Here is a 10,996-nt window from a genome sequence, read left to right on the forward strand (position 1 = left end):
TTGGTAGAAGCCAGATACAAGGAGGAAGGCATAGTCGCATAGAGGCACTTGGCAAGGTGGGTTTCTCTAAGAGAGGAAGGGAAGGAAGAGGATAGAGATCTGAAGGAAACGGATTGGCTACTCCCCTGCCACAAGCCAATGGTTGGTGGTCGGTGCTCTATGGGCCCCACCATGATGTATATATTTCGTTCATGCTGTCCATCTATTTTTCCAGATCATTTTATAGCATGAGATAAAAAAAAATGAGGTATATCCTAATCTCAAGTGGAACACATTACAAGAAACAGTGTTGAATGAACGTTAACCATTAAAAACTTTTTGGGAGCCATAAAAGTTTTGGATTTTCTATACTCGGGTGTTACTATAGAGATCTAAATAACTTAATACATGTGCAAGAACACATGTAATTTAGACCACACACCTCAATCCACCCATCATCAATAACAAACCCCTAATCATCAAACCCGCCAATCATCAAGTTGCAATGATTAAGACTTATAATCCACACTGAACACTCTAAGTAAACCAGATGACTAGCTACAAATTCTAGTCAAACTAGAAAACCCTATTATCGATAACCTATCCATCCAACCATTAGATCACTTAACACCATAGTTTAAAATCCCAAATTTCGTACTATAGGTACTCTAAAATGAACACAATCGTCAGGGTATTGGTGGCATAGATCACTCAATACATTGATTATTAGGATCGTTTCACTCGATATAAAAATCTAGCACTGACCATCGTAATCAAATTATTAGACCATTGAACCCACCACTAATTATCCTTTAAACAAATCCCAAATACCCTGTACTTCAATGTAAATTAGAACAACTCCGACAGTTGAAAAATGCTCAAATCACATAGTGTGATCCACCTCACCTATTGAGCATACAAAGCCCTGATTTAAAGTGATTAGGAGACCTCCCAAAAATGAATGGATGGTGTTGATCGACTCAGATCATCACGTGGACCCCATGACTGAGCTAAGCATGTACATCAGTAGCGTGCACACGCTATGCACGAGACCAAGCCATCGGGTCAAAGGAGCTTTGACCCGATGGGATTCACAAATGAGGAAATTTGAAATTTTCACCCGCTCGACGCTGCTCAAAACGAGCCGTCCATTTGGCGATGCTTGTGGCCACCATCTGAATACAAAGTGGGAATCCAGACCGTCCATCTGATAGCCAGGGTCCTAATGACCCTGATGATTGCTTGCCTCCAAGTGCAGAGGTTCGTAAGTAATATCCTGTAAATACAGGGTCGCTCCCATAGGGAGATGAATTGCGAGAAGGAAAAAATCAAATGCAAAACAAACTAAGTAATAAAAACTAAATTGATGATTTGATTTTAGGATTTTTGAATGGATGTAATTCAACTGAATAAAATAACACTCAAGCTTCAAAGTTCCACACATAGGTTAATGTTCTAAAATCATGATGACTTGGATAACACAACTAGGATCTGAGCACTATGGTCAACCTAATCAGAAAATAAAACAGTTTAAATATTTTAATAAATGATATAAAAGATTAGAAAATAATGGATTTGCACCATTGACATATATTCTCAAGCGCTAGTGATTTTAAGTATTCAATATCTATAGGATAATGAATATCAAAGAAATATAATAGGTTAAGAACCTCTCATATCTAGGAAATCTAATTGATCTAGGGTAAGCCTATCCATCAATATGGATCTCATATGATAGAAACATATGCATCTCACAAGAGGATAAAAAATAAAACCTAAATAATAGATAACATGCATATATCATTCTTCTCATCATTAAAACAATCAATCATCATAACTTAAAGAAATATTAAACCCATGTGCTTCCCTTTTAGCTTGGGCTAGAGGGAACTTAGAAAAATATAATTAAATTGTAGAAATAAAAAGCAACAAGAAAGAAAGAAGAAAAAAAATGTAAATAGAAAAGATCTAAAATAAAAAAAATAACTTATAAAGCTTTAATAAAACTAAAAACTCTTAAAAAAAACCTAAATATTGCTCTTGAATGCTTTTAATGATGTTTAAGAATGCCCTAGGAGGCACTATTTATAAGTAGGGAACTCCAATTTTCGTACAAAGTTGAAAACCCTAGAAAACGTCTCAAATATACATATTTTTTCAAAATAGACTTCCCGCTGCATAGTTCGTTTAAAACAAACCTCCTGCTGCATTAGTTTTCCAAAATAGACTTCAAAGCTTTAGAATACACTTTTCAGGACAATTTTAGGATTCTTCACTTCAAATCTTCGATTCTTTTCATTCCTCACTTGGTTTTCTTGGATCGTTGGCATGTGAATTCTTCAATCTTGGTTTCCTAAGATCCATCCCTTGCCTTGGTGATTTTTTAGCATCAAATTCTTACTTTTTAACACCCTTTTTCAATCCAAGCTCTTAAATTCACCTTGCAACACATACATGAGTAAAATAGAATATTAAGATAATTTATGTTCATAAAACTAAGATATAAATGGGAAAAATTATGCAATATTTGAGTCTCAACACACCCCCCAACCAGCATTTTGCTAGTCCCGAGCAAAATAAGAGAAGAAAAATAAAAATAAAAGTAAAAATTAAAATTAAAATGAAAAAAATTCTAACTACACCACTTTCACAGGTAATCTCGATTGCATTTAGCATATGCAACAAGCCTTTAAACCCCTAGGTTTCCCCTAGTGGACGAGTTATAGTCTCGTGATGGTTTCTAGAAATGTTACCTACAAATATTAAAAACAAGAAAAATATTTCAACACTAAAAAATTTATACAATTATGCCCTCAGTCATCATATGAATTCCAAAATAAAACAATACTTAACCTAAGTCTGAAGTTAGTTAGAATCTCAATTTTCTAATCCATTATGTCCTTGAGTTCAGAGACCTAATCAAAATTTAGAATAGTTATGATCCAATATCCTTAGGTGCTCCGTGATACTAGTCTAACTTTGAGAAATATGCATGTTCCCTATCCTAACTCCTTTCAATCATCCCAAGAATATGAAATCTCTAGTTATCTCATTTTCTTCATGTCATTTCTTCTTTTATCATCATATGCTCATTATTATAGACCACCCTTAGATGAAGATTCCTACTGGGTTTGCTTCATAACCTAAGGTATCGTACTTTTAATGGTAACAATAATGGATACTTAGGTATCCTTACTCCGAATTACTGACACGATTGTTATGGTCATTGCATTCATACTCTATAATAAAAATTTCTTTTTTCCATCACTCTTTTTTTCCTTTAATATTCTCTCTTTTAAACATATATCAATGGTACTAGTTCATTCAACCTTGTTTGAATCAAAAGTTGTTATTCTAGTTCACATATCATATTCCTCACATAGATAGGGTGTATTGTGAATTCAGTACATCAAATAACAACTCACTTTAAACTAGTGATTAGATAATTGAACTCAAGTTTATAATTTTCAGTTGTAAGAATTCTGACTACTATCATCCTAGAATAAATATTAACTTTGCCTTTGGAATTCGCATAATATCATGTTTACATTCTTGTATATAAACATATTATTTTGAAAATGTTGAAAATTTTTTTTCCATAAACCTAAAAAAAAACAAAGAAAAAAAACTTAAACTTAACTGAAACATAAAAATAATAAAAATAATAATAAAATAAACTGAAACCTAAAAAAAAAATATTCACATGGATGACTATCCACATCCCCCAACCTAAAATTTACATTGTCCCCAATGTAATGATAATGAAATACAGAGAACAATAAAAATAAAAGAAAGGGTGGATAGTACCTACCATGAAAAACTCACCTGCTATGTGACACTAAAAAAAATTGAATATGATACAAATCTTACAAAAATGCTCCGTCAGACTAGGAACATCAATCTGAATATTCTGGCTCATGAAGAGGGACGGACTCCTCTCCCAAATGAAAGTTTTTCACATAAGGCTTCAATCTCTGACCATTAACCTTGTACACATTGTCATTACGTGGATTCTCAATTTCAACAGCCCCATGAGTATAAACATTCTTCACAATGAAGGGGCCTATCCATCTTGATCTTAACTTTCCCGGAAAGAACTGGAGACGAGAATTGTACAATAGGACCTTTTGCTGAGGTTTAAAATTCTTCCTCATGATATTTTTATTATGAAAAGCTTTGGTCCTCTCTTTGTAGATTTTAGAATTTTCATAGGAGTCTCTCCTCAGCTCCTCTAATTCATTCAACTCTAATTTCCTTTGTCCACTTGCTTAATCCATATCAAAGTTTAATTTCTTTATTGCCTAGTAGGCTCTATGTTCCAATTCCACAGGCAAGTGATAAGCCTTTCCATACACCAATCTGTATGAAGACATTCCAATCGGGGTCTTATAAGCAGTCCTATAAGCCCATAAAGCATCGGATAGTCTGAGGGACCAATCCTTCCTATCTGGCCTTATAGTTTTCTCTAAAATGTGTTTGATTTTTCGATTAGAAATCTCAGCTTGCCCACTCATTTATGGGTGGTATGGGGTGCTCACTTTATGCTTGATACTATATTTCTTCATCAAAGCCTCAAATATCCTATTGCAAAAGTGAGACCCGACATCACTAATGATGGCCTTTGGAGTTCCAAATCTAGCAAAAATATTTTCCTTGAGGAATCGTATGACCACTTTGTTGTCTTGGTCCTACTTGGAACTGCCTCAATCCACTTTGAAACATAGTCCACACCAACCAATATATAAAGAAAACTAAAAGAAGATGGAAATGGACCCATAAAATCAATATCCCAACAATCAAAAATCTCCAATGGTAAAATTGGGGATAAAGGCATCATGTTATGCCGGGACACTCTTCCCAACCTTTGACATCTATCACAAGCAACACAGAAAGCATGGGTGTCTTTAAACATGGTGGGCTAGTAAAAACCACACTGCAGGATTTTTGCAGTAGTTTTCTTAGCAGAAAAATGGCCATCACATGGTTCCATGTGACAAAAAGAAATAATACTTCGAACTTCATCCTCTGGGACACAACGTCTAAAAATTTGATCAGTCCCATATTTATATAAATACGGGTCATCCCAGAAGAAGTTCCTAACCTCGGTTTCAAAACGCTTCCTATCTTGTGACTTCCAATGATATGGCATTTTTTCCGTTACAAGATAGTTCACTATATTCGCATATTAAGGCAATTTGGAGATCGCAAATAATTGTTCATCAGAGAAAGTGTCCTGGATATGTATCTCCTCAATGGAATCATCTAACACCAATCTAGAAAGGTGATCGGCCACTACGTTTTCTACTCATTTCTTATCTTTTATCTCTAAGTCAAATTCTTGGAGTAGGAGGATCCATCTCAAAAGTCTCAGTTTTGCATCCTTCTTAGATAACAAATATTTCAAAGCCGAGTGGTCCGTGAAAATGACCACTTTGGATCCCAGCAAGTAGGACCTAAACTTATCTAAAGCAAAAACTACTGTAAGTAACTCTTTTTCAGTTGTTGAGTAGTTCACTTGGGCCGAGTTTAGAGTTTTACTCGCATAGTGAATAACATAGGGCCGTTTTTCTTTTCTTTGGCCCAAAACAGCCCCTATGGCATAATCACTTGCATCGCACATTAGTTCAAAAGGAAGTGTCTAATCTGGTGGACGGATGATAGGTGCAGTGTAAGGGATGATTTAATTTTATTAAAGGCACTTGCACACTCATCTGTCCACTTAAATGGAACATCCTTTTGAAGAAGATTAGTCAAGGGTATAGTAATGGCACTAAAGTGCTTGATGAATCTTCTATAAAAACCAACATGCCCTATAAGTGATCTAATATCTCTAACAGTTCGAGGGATAGGTAGATTAGCTATAATGTCGAGTTTTGAGCGATCTACCTCAATTCCATTTTTGGAGATAACATGGTCAAAAACAACAATTCCCTTTTGAACCATGAAATGACATTTCTCCCAATTTAAGATAAGGTGTTTCTCTTCACATCTAGACAAGATAAGAGATAAATTGTTGAGGCATTCCTCAAAACTACTCCCAAATACAGAGAAGTCGTCCATGAAAACCTCAAGAAACTTTCCAACCATATTTGAAAAAATGCTTAACATACACCGTTGGAAAGTTGTTGGGGCGTTACACAATCCAAATGACATCCGTTTGAAAGCAAACGTGCCAAATGTACAAGTGAACGTGGTTTTCTCTTGGTCTTCAAAGGCTATCTCTATTTGGTTATATCCAGAATATCCATCAAGAAAACTATAAAAGGAGTGACCTGCTACCCTCTATCAAACTTGATTAATGAATGGTAGAGGGAAATGGTCATTCTTTGTGACCTGATTCAATTTTCTATAGTCAATGCAAACACGCCAACCAGTGGTAACACGTGTTGGTATGAGTTCATTATTAGAATTCTGTATAATAGTTATTCTGAATTTCTTTGGGACTACTTAAGTTAGATTCACCCAAACACTATCGAATATTGGATAGATGATTCCCACATCCAATAATTTGATCACCTCATTTTTTACAACTTCCATCATGTTTGGATTGAGACGCTTTTGAGGTTATCTTAATGGTTTGGTGTCCTCATCGAGGTGGATCCGATGGGTGCATATAGAAAGGCTTATACCCTTGACGTCAGAAATGGTCCAACTCAAGGCTCCTTTGCGGTCCCTTAGAACTTTTAACAATTTAATCTCTTGATCCTTCTCTAAAAATGAAGAGATCACCACAGAATAAGTTTTATTTTCACCTAAGTATACATACTTAAGCTCATTTGGTAGTGGTTTTAAATCAAGCTTTGAAACATTGGTTGGTGATGGTAGAGATCGCAAGTCCTTAATAGATAGGATTTGAGTGCGCAGTCTTCATTGGTACATACCAATGTCCTGGGTGGTAGTGCTTTCATTATCATCAGAAATTTCAGCAAGCACTTTTCTAAATCAAAAATTTTCAAGTCTCTAATGACTTGAATCAATTCCTCAGTCAGACCAGGTTCCAATTCCTCTTCTTCTATTAAGCAGTCCATGAAATTCAGCTCATGGATTTCATTATTATCAATGGGCTGCTTACATAGATTGAAAATATTTAGCTCTAGAGTCATGTTACCAAAAGATAAGTTCATCATTCCATTCCTGCAATTTATGATTGCATTTGAAGTTGCTAGGAATGGGCGGCCTAAAATGATGGGAACTTGAGCGCTAGCATTTACACATGGTTCAGTGTCTAGTACAATAAAATCTATGGGAAAGTAGAATTTCTCCACTTGAACTAGCACGTCCTCTAAAATTCCCCTTGGTACCTTAATAGAGCGGTCAGCGAGTTGGAGTCTAATCGTGGTTGGTTTAAGCTTGCCTAACCCCATTTGTTTGTAAACTGAATAAGGTACTAAGTTAACACTTGCACCCAAATCTAGTAAAGCATGCTCAATTTGGAAATTCGCAATAATACAAGGAATAGTGGGACTTCCCGGGTCTTTGTATTTGAGTACAACCCTTTGTTGAATGATAGCGCTCACTTTCTCAGTAAGGAATGCCTTTTTGTGCACATTTAATTTCCTCTTTACAGTGCACAAGTCCTTGAGATATTTAGCATATACTGGAATTTGTCTAATGGCATCAAGCAGAGGAATATTGACAGTAACCTTTTGGAGCACATCCAACACCTCTTGATATTTCATAGGGACAGTTGGATTCCGAAGTCTAGATGAGAACGGAACTGGAGGCCCATATGACTTAGTCTCTTTATCCTTTTGCTGTTGCGGCTCTTGAACAATATTCGATTCATCATTTTCTTGAGACAGTGGTTCATCCTCCGGTATTTCTACCAGTTGCATTATCTTGTTATCAACCTCTTTTTCACTTCTCAAGGTAATGATGGCCTTAGCTTGTCCATGATGTAGTTCACTTGGATTTGAGTCTCCAATGAAATATGTGTTTCAAGGGTTTGGCACAGGTTGAGAAGGAAGGGTACCTTTTTCCCTAGCATTTAGTTGAGTCTCAATCCTAGCCACAGCTGTCTTTAATTCCTGATTTGATTGGATTAGAGACTGATTCATTTGAGCTTGAGAGTTCATGAATGTAGTCAATGCATCCTCCACAGATGATCGCTTTGGTGGGGGCGCATATGGTGTATTGTTAGGTGCCCCAAAGAAGTTATTTTGTGGAGGCATTTGAGGTGCATTGGGCGCATTAATTTGTGGTCCATTCCTCCAACTAAGATTAGGAAGGTTACGCCAATTTGGATTATAGGTGTTTCCCATTGGTTGCATCACCAACCTTTGGTAATTATTTATAGCATTTGCTTGATCATGCTCATGCATGATCTTTTGTACAACTGAGATTATTGGACAATCCTTTGTGTTATGATCTGTACCACCACAAATGCTATAAAAATTACCTAAGAAAGTGTTTGCTTTATCCATATCAACCTTCTTAATTTCCAAGGCTTCGACCTTTCTAGCCAATGCAGCGAATTTTGCATTAAGGTCGTCTTCCTCTCTTAGGACATACATTCCCGCTTTCTCTCTAGGAATGGGTCTAGTTTGGTCTGATTTAGCAGAGACATCCCATGTCTGCGTATTCTCTGCTAACAAATCTAGAAAATCCCAAGCCTCATTATAATCTTTATCAAGAAAGGTTCCACCACACATCATCTCTGTGAACTGACGGGTATCCATGGTGAGCCTCTTTCGGAAAGCATCAATCACGTGCCATGGTTCATAACCATGATGTGGACAAGTAATTAGAATGTCTTTGAAGCGCTCCCAAGCTTTAAAAAATAGTTCATTCCCCTTTTGGGAGAATGACATGATTTCTTGTTTTAGTGCATTTGTTTTGTGCTCGGGAAAGAACTTTTTCAAAAACTCTTTACTTAAGGCTTGCCATGAAGTGATGGTATTAAGTCTTAGAGAGTTGAGCCAGGCTTTGGCTCGATCCTTTAGAGAAAATGAGAATAACCTAAGCTTAAGTACATCCTTATTGCCATTGTTTACTTGTAACGTTGCAATTACTTCCTCAAAATCCTTGAGGTGCAAGTAGGGGCTTTCAGAATCCAAGCCATGAAATTTAGGAATTAATTGAATCACACCTGGTTTAAAATCAATGTTCCCTGTGTGAGCAGAGAACACTATACAAGATGGTAAAGTTGATCTCTCGAGGTGTAAATGTTCACGTAAAGTCCGTGGTTGGTTTAACACATTCCTATGAACTTCATTTTCATCCTCAAGAGGAGGATTATGTTGATTTTCTCTATTTTGATTTATAGTTGGATCTAGTAAATTTGGATTTGGATTATCAACTAGGTCTGCCATGGAATCCAAGTGATGTTGAGTGCCTCTTCTAAGTAAATAATAAGGGCCTGGAACTAGTCCCCCTTCAGAGGAGAGTCGATTGTTTTGATCCCTACTCCAACGGGACATAAACCATCCACACCACACAATAAATACCACTAATTCAAATCACAAGTATGATACTTAAAATAAAAATAAAAACTTAAATCAACAACCCAGGTGGCAGGGTCAATCATGAGGGTTCAGTCCACAAAGCAAAATAAATCAACAACCTAGGTGGCAGAGCCGACCATGAGAGTTCAGTCCACAAAGCAAAATAAATCAACAACCCAGATGGCAGGGCCGACCATGAGGGTTCAGTCCACAAAGCAAAATAAATCAACAACCCAGGTGGCAGAGCCGACCATGAGGGTTCAGTCCACAAAGCAAAATAAATCAACAACCCAGGTGGCAAAGCCGACCATGAGGGTTCAATCCACAAAAAAAATTAAAATAAATAAAAGTAAAACTAATGCAGAAATTAAACTATGCTAATCTGGAAAATAGATTCAGCGAATTATCTTTGTGATCAAACAGCAACTGTAGGACAACCATAGCACTTGGGTGATAAAATCCCAAGCAGGGCAACCTTACGTCATAGTTAGTGCTTGAAAGACCCAACTGAATTTATTTTTAAAGAAAAAGAAAAGAAAAGAAAAAAATAAAAATAAAAAAATCTACAGAAAATCTAGAGGGTTTAAAAGAAAACTTACCTTAGCTATCTTGCACAGATCTGATCTATCTCAGTCTCTCCCCGGCAACGGTGCCAAAAACTTGATTGCTTGCCTCCAAGTGCAGAGGTTCGTAAGTAATATCCTGTGAATACAGGGTCGCTCCCACAGGGAGATGAATTGCAAGAAGGAAAAAATCAAATGTAAAACAAACTAAGTAATAAAAACTAAATTGATGATTTGATTTTGGAATTTTTGAATGGATGTAATTCAACTGAATAAAATAACACCCAAGTTTCAAAGTTCCACACATAGGTTAATGTTCTAAAATCATGATGACTTGGATAACACAACTAGGATCTGAGCATTATAGTCAGCCTAATCGGAAAATAAAACAGGTTAAATATTTTAATAAATGATATAAAAGATTAGAAAATAATGGATTTGCACCATTGACATATATTCTCAAGCGCCAGTAATTTTAAGTATTCAATATCTATAGGATAATGAATATCAAAGAAATATAACAAGTTGAGAACCTCTCCTATTTAGGAAATCTGATTGATCTAGGGTAAGCCTATCCATCAATGTGGATCTCATATGATGGAAACATATGGATCTCACAAGAGGATAAAAAACAGAACCTAAATAATAGATAACATGTATACACCATTCTTCTCATCATTAAAACAAGCAATCATCATAACTTAAAGAAATATTAAACCCATGTGCTTCCCTTCTGGCTTGGGCTAGAGGGAACTTAGAAAAACATAATTAAATTACAGAAATAAAAAGCAACAAGAAAGAAAGAAGAAAAAAAATATAAATAGAAAAGGTCTAAAATAAAATTAAAAAAAAAACAACTTATAAAGCTTTAATAAAAGTAAAAACTCTTAAAAAAAACCTAAATATTGCTCTTGAATGCTTCTCATGATGTTTAAGAATGCCCTAGGAGGCCCTATTTATAAGTAGGGAACTCCAATTTTCGTACAAAGTTGAAAACCCTGGAAAATGCCT

The 10,996-nt window shown here is 35.8% G+C and overlaps 1 non-coding gene across 1 annotated transcript; it reads left to right on the plus strand.

Moving 5' to 3' along the window:
- Nucleotides 1-8,700: 8,700 nt before the first annotated feature.
- Nucleotides 8,701-8,807, plus strand: LOC131241713 (small nucleolar RNA R71). The gene has a single exon (XR_009169269.1). It is a non-coding gene; the product is annotated as a small nucleolar RNA R71 (small nucleolar RNA).
- The last annotated feature ends 2,189 nt before the right edge of the window (nucleotides 8,808-10,996 follow it).

Source organism: Magnolia sinica, chromosome 3 (genome assembly GCF_029962835.1).
Source record: "Magnolia sinica isolate HGM2019 chromosome 3, MsV1, whole genome shotgun sequence".
Lineage (NCBI taxonomy): Eukaryota > Viridiplantae > Streptophyta > Magnoliopsida > Magnoliales > Magnoliaceae > Magnolia > Magnolia sinica.